This window comes from Manduca sexta, chromosome 5 (assembly GCF_014839805.1).
Source record: "Manduca sexta isolate Smith_Timp_Sample1 chromosome 5, JHU_Msex_v1.0, whole genome shotgun sequence".
Lineage (NCBI taxonomy): Eukaryota > Metazoa > Arthropoda > Insecta > Lepidoptera > Sphingidae > Manduca > Manduca sexta.
The window spans coordinates 6,960,274-6,969,206 of NC_051119.1; positions in this window are offsets into that span (position 1 = coordinate 6,960,274).

The following is an 8,933-nucleotide window of genomic DNA, read 5'->3' on the forward strand; positions in this document are numbered from 1 at the left end:
TATTTACTAACAAAGTTTTATCTAATTGTAAAGATATTTTGATTCTTAAAGGGTATTTTGATGGTTAATTTATGTTGGTTTCTTTAATAAATAAAGATAATAAAATAGTGTTGATGCATGGAATCCATGCGATGAACTGTGACTCTAGCTTGGCCGATTATTTATTGTATTAACGTTTATACAACCATATGAGTATAAGATTTTTATGGTCTCAAATCTCAGGGCCCACGCGCAATACAATTTCTTGTTGTACAATACTGTAATTTGTCAAAATAAAAATAGCAAGCAACCTGGTTGTCACACATGATGGTGAGCATAGAAACCTCATATTACTACCTGGCCCGGGATCCGAACCCGTTACCTCAAAGTAGTAGTGGCCGTTCCGCGCACGCAATACAACTGCGCCATCGAGACAGTCAACCTGGATGTCTCGTGATTCAATCTTCTTTCGTTATCCCACTTAGATATAGAACCAACGTTGTGATATTGTAAACTACTCCTTATTCTAACAATTGTCATATATGTAATAAGGCTTAACAAGTTTGCCAATATGAGAAGGACACTCACCGAATAATGGCTACTGATGACCGTTCAACTTATGTCTGTCTTAAATTAATTTATAATAAATAAATAATTACGAAGCCCATCGGTGTTTTAGCACAGATGTAACACGATTTTAAAGTATTCCAGAACAGATTTGGCTCAGATTTTATGACCGGCCGCTACCTCTACATTCCCTGTAAGAGTATAACATACTTAAAGATCCTTCCTTCTACACATTTGTATGCTTTATTTTCCTGGTTCTTAAAGGAAGGAAATAACGAAACAATGATTCGTGAAAGGAGGTAATTTCGTAAATATCTAGTTAAAATGTCATTTCCATCAAACTACAAATAAATAATTACATTGGTGCGACGCCATCTTGGCGTGAACTTTAAGCGATATGACAAGTCATGTTTTAAGTAATATAGAGTTGCTCAACTATGTTCTTAGATGGCTTTCGAGTTAGAATATACATCGTCATTATATTTCGTTTCTAGAAAGATCTAAATTGGTGGGGTGTTGTCTTTATATAACATAATCACGCTTTCTATCACTGAAAGGGTAAGCAGACGCGTAACTGGTACAGGTCTATACATTTTCGACTTTTTTTGCATATGATTATGTCAAATTGATTACTGTTAATGGTAAATGGAGAGTGTTTAGAGTGTCGATGGACCAGATTTGCTTATCGCTCGCCAGTTGCCAAATTAATCCGGCCTCTGTTCATATTTTTCATATGACCAAGTCAAAGTGACTACTGCATTTCATGGTAAATGGCGTATGTTTAGAGTGTCGATTGCTGAAAGATGTTTATCGCTCGCCAGTTGACCCAATTATGTCGGCCTCTTATATACGCTCCTGTGTTCCATCCACAGCTTTGGACGTATACATACTTGAAAAAAAAAAATATGAAAAAACCTTTATTTAAAAATAAGAAAAGTACAAAATAAATTACCAGAGGTTCTCAAATTAGGCTGAGCCTGTGTCTTGAGAAACCAATTAATTAAATTGCATTAATTTGTTAAGCGCGAGTTAGAGAGCGTCATATTGTGAGTGTGTGTGTGTTTGTGTGCGTGCGCGTGCGTGCGTGCGTGCGTATGTGTGTGTGTGTGTGTGTGTGTGTGTGTGTGTGTGTGTGTGTGTGTGTGTGTGTGTGTGTGTGTGTGTGTGTGTGTGTGTGTGTGCGTGTGTGTGTGTGTGTGTGTGAGTGTGTGCGTGTGTGTGTGTGTGTGTGTGTGTGTGTGTAAAAGTGTAGGGAGAAGAAGATAATTTGAGTGTATGTCATGAGGTAATAGGGTTAATATACCTAAATATAGAGTTGTCTAATTCTGGATTTCGCAGTGTAGAAGATATTTTACAGTGTTCCAGTGTGAGCTAAAATATTTTCAGTCTCCTCGTAATTGAGGTTCAGGAGTACATTCCTGATTTTAGTTTTTGTTTCTTTAAGCGTACACTCCTTAATATCACATATTTTAGCTATAGAATTATATGTTGTGTAGTGACTAATCCAGGGAAATCTATCGGCAAATTTTGTTCTAGTGGTAGGAATAGGGAGCCGGAAAACACGCTTAACCCGTAATTCAGAGAGAGTCAGAATTTAGAATGTTTTTATGTACTTCTAAAGATGCGGATAAAATGTAGAGCTGGCGAACGCGTAATACATTAACTTCTTTATATAACATGTCTTTAGGGAATCTGAAGGGTTTCTTAAGCATCCTCTTCAAAAAAGCGCGTTGAGCTCTTTCTAGATTCAGAAAAATGGTTTTATTCGCGCTTCCCCAAACGTTAACGCAGTATGTTAAGATCGACTGACAGATGGCAAAATATACTTGTAATAAAGTATTTGTAATAAAAATATTGTATTTAATTGTAATTTTTAATAAAAATATTGTAATCATGACCATTCTGTGGTAGTTAAAAATGCATATGCAATACTTAAGCAAGCGGTAATCCATTAAATTAACTGCCGCGTAAACTGTAATTAGTAACAGTAATTTAATTAAACTATGTATTGCTAAACGTACTTGAAATCTGCAGACCGTGTAGTGTAAAATACCTTTTTAAAGTTTCGCCAAACAGCAGACAGGACGGGACGGCGACGTGACGCTGGCGCCACGAAAACCGTTTGTAATTTGCTGGTGGTAGGCTATATTTTTTATCCGCCTGGATAGCGACCACCGTACACAAGGTGTTAAAACCATAGTGGCCCACGCAATGTCACGTTTCGGGATCAGCCTGTGTATATCCGGTTCCAACAGGCCGGCATAATTTTGCCGACTATCAAGGGGTAATCATCTCATCAGTCGACATACTATTAAATTCCATTTAGCATCAGGTGCGGTGAGGCCACTTTTCCGTTCACATATAAATATAATAATAATATTTTAGTTAATATAAACCATTCATTCAAAAGAGTCCAAAGTGGTCCAGGTAGGGGTCCACGGGACACTCGACCGGGTCCATGTTGGCGTGACCAAAACATTAGGGTTCAAAATTCGTAAGCGGGGTTTGATTGTAAAGTACTAAAATGTTGGCTTGTCCTATCAATGTAGGTAGATAATATTGATAGGGGTCGTAAGAGGTACAGTGACTCCAAACCCTCCGCGATGGCTGGGCGGTACTTATAATGAACTTACTTTGTAAAACCTTAAAGAAGAGAGTCTATGAAAAAAAAAGTTTGGGAACCTCTACTATAGACTATCCCCTTATTTGCCTTTGTGATTGGCTAATATAGAGATACAACAATATTAGCCAATCACAACGGCCCTATGTCTACGCACTGCGAAGGCTGCCATGCCGTTAGTACTGAGAAACAGACTTGTTATCACAGCTTTACTTCGTTCTTAGATAAGAAACGTCTATGAATAAGGGGGTATTTGTATTCTTTATTAAATAGTATATTACAAATGTCCACCGTCATTTTACCGTCCCGCTTCGTCCGCTCTTTGTTGAAAACATATATGTTTATTTATTTATTTAAATGAAAGCTTACAGCACTAGGTCATAATACTTACAATGCTTATGCTTGCTTTTTGATTTGCGCCGCTTTGCATAATAACCGTGTCGGGCGCTCAGTGGCGTAGTTGTGTTGTGTTAACGATACGACTACTGCTCTGAGGTCCCGGATTCGAATCCCGGACCAAAGTAGATATTTTTTTTTTTTATACTGCGTCTCAGCCTGAAAACTGTGCCCGGTATGACGATAGGCTCGCACCCTACCGTATCATGGGACATACTAGGCGAAATGAGGGTTCACTGGTTGCACGTTTGTCTACACCCTCGCGGATAAGGTGATGTATGTTTTGACTAATGATTAATGGCTATTAAGTGAATGGCTCTTATTACGGATCATCATCATTGGCCTGCTACATTTATTAGGATGTTTTAAACAGCGTCTACTATTGGAAGTTGTTTTGAGACTTTTTCTTTGATAGCTGTAAAGACGGATCAGTGGTAAAATAAACGAATCAAAATAATGAATGTGTTTAGTATGTCAAATAAACTATTGATTTGTCTGTTTTCCCTGTCGTTCTGTAATGATTAGAAATCTGTATTAGGCGCAACGCAGACGTTTAAGTAACTTCTTCAAGAGATACTTTAATTATAGATGAGTATTTAATGACAATAACTTAACAGCGTCAGCGAAAACGGTGGTAGTTAAAGGACCTACTCTTGTTCAGTTATTAAAATTTTATTACCAGAATTAAACCTTATTTTATACTCATTAAAGTCGCTTTTAAAGGGCTGCAGTAGCTTGTCACTTGACAGTGCAATATGAAGGGTTAATACTTAATATGTACGACTTATTTACGCCACTAATAAAAGAAAGCAAATAATAAATATTTTTTAATATTATTCAATTTGATACCATACATTTTTGAATAAAGGCCAGGGAAATCAACGATCTCTGCCTTGAATTAAGATACGATAAAACGAAAATTGGTTTTATATTGATTTCGTCATCAACTTCGTAATCTAAACAATTATGTACATTGAATAATTTACGATACTGTCCTGGATACTTAGTTTAATAATAGGAAGTATGCAAATGACGCGGCCGCGGCAATGAGTGATCGTTAATCTGAGACTTGCTACTCCTTGTGCGACTAAATGTAGTATAAAATAGAAATGAAATAAAAAAAGTTTCGTTAAAAAGTATAGATTACATATATTTACACCACCAACAGTATAAAGTCCCCTTTTAAGCAAAATACTATTATATTAGTTTTTATAATGTTTAATTTTTGAGTTAAAGATTTGATGGTTTTATAGTATAATTAAAATGGGGTCAAATGTAAGTCACATAGTTCTTTCGCACAGGTTGTCACTATTACAATTAAATATAAGTGCTAAAGAAATAATTGTGGTATATATATGTATACATAGGGGATGTGATTTATAAAAGTCTTCTATATCTGAATCAAATCAAGGTGCTGGCGACCACTAGGTTCTAATACTCCACAAAGTCCATCAGAAAGCGTATACGATCCAAATTGCTATAATTATGAAAAACTAAGTAACATATTTTTGTCCAACAGTAGGATATTTAAAAACGAATGTTAGATATTATACATTCATAGAATAGATTCTTTGAATATAAACAAAGGAAAACCATTGGCAGCATAGATGGCTGCTTGTCATTGAAATACAATATTCATACATTGGTAAAATATTCCTTGAGTATGTGCAAAAAAAAAATACTAATGGCACTACACATACCACGGCTCCCTGTCTTTTATGTACATTAATTAAGTCATAAACTGCACTACTATGATGAGCGTTTTTGTTGCGACAAAAAATCGTTGTTCGTCGCAACTTTACTAGCGCGCCCTATCCACATCAACAACGCTTGTAAAGAGCGAACACTTCCACGTGTTACGCGATCATTGTGCAACGGTCTGCTTCCACGATGCGTACGCAAACTAGTTGGCAGTTATGTGCAAATATTTGTAATGACATGTGTTTTATTTATGCAAATATTTGTAATATATTTTGAGTTTGTTTGCGAGTAATTAAGTCATTCTTAAATTTATCCAATACACTAAGTTATGCCGTTCCTTCTTAATTATGTCAGAAAGTCCAAATACACTATTTTTCGCGGTGACTTTCTTTTGCGCATACGAGACGGCCCCAGGGTATCTTGTTGTACTGAGATGGCTGCGCAAAACTGTCTCATAAGCCGAAATACCTTCCTTCCTTCCTTCTTGCCTATCCTTCCTTAATTTTCGCTTCTCTTTAAACTCGGCTCTGCATCCATGTCTTCTGAAAATCTAAATGAGGCTTTCTGTTTTTGAAACATTATAAAGCTTGTCTTATTCCTTCAAACCAAGTTTATTCTTAAATAAAACTCAAATGAATATCTTCCTTTCTTATCCAATTGGTACAAATTATATCCGGCAACATCACAAAAGAAATAATTGTCTCATATCTAATCCAAATACTCGAATATATTAATCATTTAAACACATCCTCACAGGTGTATGGCTAACTAACCTTAAAATATTAGCCGCAATAAAATAAAAAGCCGAAGCATCCCCTTTGAGTTTCCGCCCCTAATGGTTCACTAGGACCCCTAATCTGTCCGATAAATTCGTCCGATAAGGGTTGACCACAGGTTAAAAACGTTTTACTGTTGTCGATTTATTAATAGATAAACATAACGATGTTGTACAATCGAATGAATTTATCGATATGATAATTAAAACATGTATATTTGCTCTCTATTGATAATTTGGGTTTTTGAAAAATTGTTTCTATTTGTATTGTGATAGCTAAATTTATTCATTGATTAACTAAATGTATCTAATCGATGAGTTTGCTCTATAAATAGTAAATAATTTTATTAATTTCCTAAATATAATTGTGTGATGTCCATACATCATTTTGCTTATAGTATGATTAGACCAGCTCAACAAATTGTCTAATTCGTTTACTGTTGAAGGTTAAATAATTATTGTTGGAAATGTCTGAGTCTTAAGACAAATTTCCATCTGCTTTAAAGGTGGACCGAGTTTCTACATCATTGCCAGGCAAAATAGTCACTTCATCTTTTGATAAACTTGCTTGACTGTATAAAAAATAATAAAGGTAAAGTAGAGTAAACATATTTCTAGCGACTGTTAAGATAAGTATTAAGCAATGTCTTTCTGATCGATGATAAGTGTCATATTTTGACCACACTAGGTTAGTTAATTCGCTAACTAAACTATCCTTCAATTAGCATATAATAATGTTTGCACAATGTTGCTTGGTGGCAGAAATAGACGCCTATAAGCGACCATCCACTAACTTTTGCTGGTAGGATATATTTTAAATCCGCCCGGATAGCGACCACCGTACACAAGTTGTTAAACCCGTCATAGTGGGCCACGTAAGTGTGTCGTGTTCCGAGATCAGCCTGTGTATATCCGGTTCCAACAGGCCGGCATAATTGTGTCGACTGCCAAGGGGTAATCATCCCTTATAAGTCGACATTCTATTGGAACTTACTCCACTTACCATCAAGTGCATTGGGATCGCTTTGCCATGCACGGTTTAAAAAATACTAGAAATAAATTCACTCCACAGAACCGTGAGTAACGGGTATGTTTTGTAAAATTAGATGACATAAGTGGTCTGCAATACGACGTGAGTGGCCAAACAATGCTTCTAGACCATATTTACATTTAGAAATCAGTATGATACGTAAAAACAATAATAATGATAGCAATAATGCGGTCTCTTATCCCCTAGTAATTGTAATTGCAGGTAAAAGTGTTGCACCCACGATTACAACCCTTAAACCAAGAGAACGAATCATGCAAAATTAATTGAACTTAAACATAAGAATATGCCAAATGCTTAATTCATAGCTTTCTTGCAGTCATTTTTGGTTAGTTAATAAACTAATTAATCCTAGGAATGATAAGACGTCACAAAAAATAATTGTAATCTCATGGCAAATTTTAATAATTTTCCACCTTGCTGACTTTTAAGGCTTATTTTAGCCAAAGTAGTCCCCATGAAGGACTATATTTATTTAATGAATATGTAAGTTGAGAGTATGGAGAAGTTTTCGACCTACCTTAGAACCACGAAGTCACCTGTTTAGTTTTTTAATTTAAAGTAGAAAATGTAATTAAACTAATTTTCGGATTCTATCGCGATATCTATTCTATCCGAAAATTAGTTTAATTTCAATGTCTAACATTCGCGTAAACATAAGAAATCATTATAGAAAATGTAAGTCATAATTCATAGAACATAAGTTTTTTACTTTACACCAACATATTTATAGCTTTCATTAAAGTTACGAAGCTGATTGCTTTAAGATAAAAAGTACAAGTAATGAAAATTTTGTTGAAACAAACAAAACCAAGACGAAGTCTTCTACTTTTTTAAAAAAATAAACATTTAATTGTTCAAATCGAAAATTCTTAAAAATTCAGAAAAATATTCATAACTCGAAAACTATGAAAATTCGCGGAACATACCCATAACCACAAGGTGCTCTATTTCCGGACCTCCACTTGATACTAGTGTTTGGGACACCATGTATATCAGTTTACAACAAAATTACCACTAATGATAACTTTTAATTATTGAAGTGCATTTAAAAAAATACATCGAAATATTCAATATTTATCGCACATATAAAAATGCTTTTAAAAACTAATTAGGTATACAAACTATATGTCAGTTTAGTTGTCATTTTAGGCGTGTGTTAGTAATAGTTACTAGTTAATAGATGTCATAAACGTACACAATAAGTTAATACTCGAGTGAGGTATGTTGATTCTTTGATAAAGTAACACCTGTATGTTCACAATGTAGACCAGCGCATATGCAGAAGGGGCATTAAATTATATTAAAATTATAACCTATAGATGTTCGATAATATGTCAGTTGTGGCACATTTGATTCTATTAACCTGTAACACAGGTTCTCCTAGCATAGGTATCAGCAGATCATTTTCTTATTGTGACAAATGTAATGCAATTAACAACTCTGTAACATTTGTACACCAATTGAATTTAGTAACATTTGTCTGTTTTTAATACAAATAAATTTATTATTTATTTATTATTATTATTTCATAGTGATTTTTCTATTGAAGATTCCCACAACATGCATTGGAAGGTAATAGTATTTAATTGCCGTTTCTAAAACCGCCTAACTTTACAAAACCCATCAAGAACGTTTGAAATGAGAACATTTCTAACGAAATACAATTGTTACGATAGTCATCTCGCGTCATTTCTGTTTTGTTGTCCTTATTTATTGCTTATAAAGTAATTACGTTGTAAATCATACATAAACGACCATTTAGGGATTGTAAAATAGAATAGTTTTGGATTATTGTTTGTAAATTGGCTATTCATGCCTGTTTGTTTTTTTATAGCAATAAATCG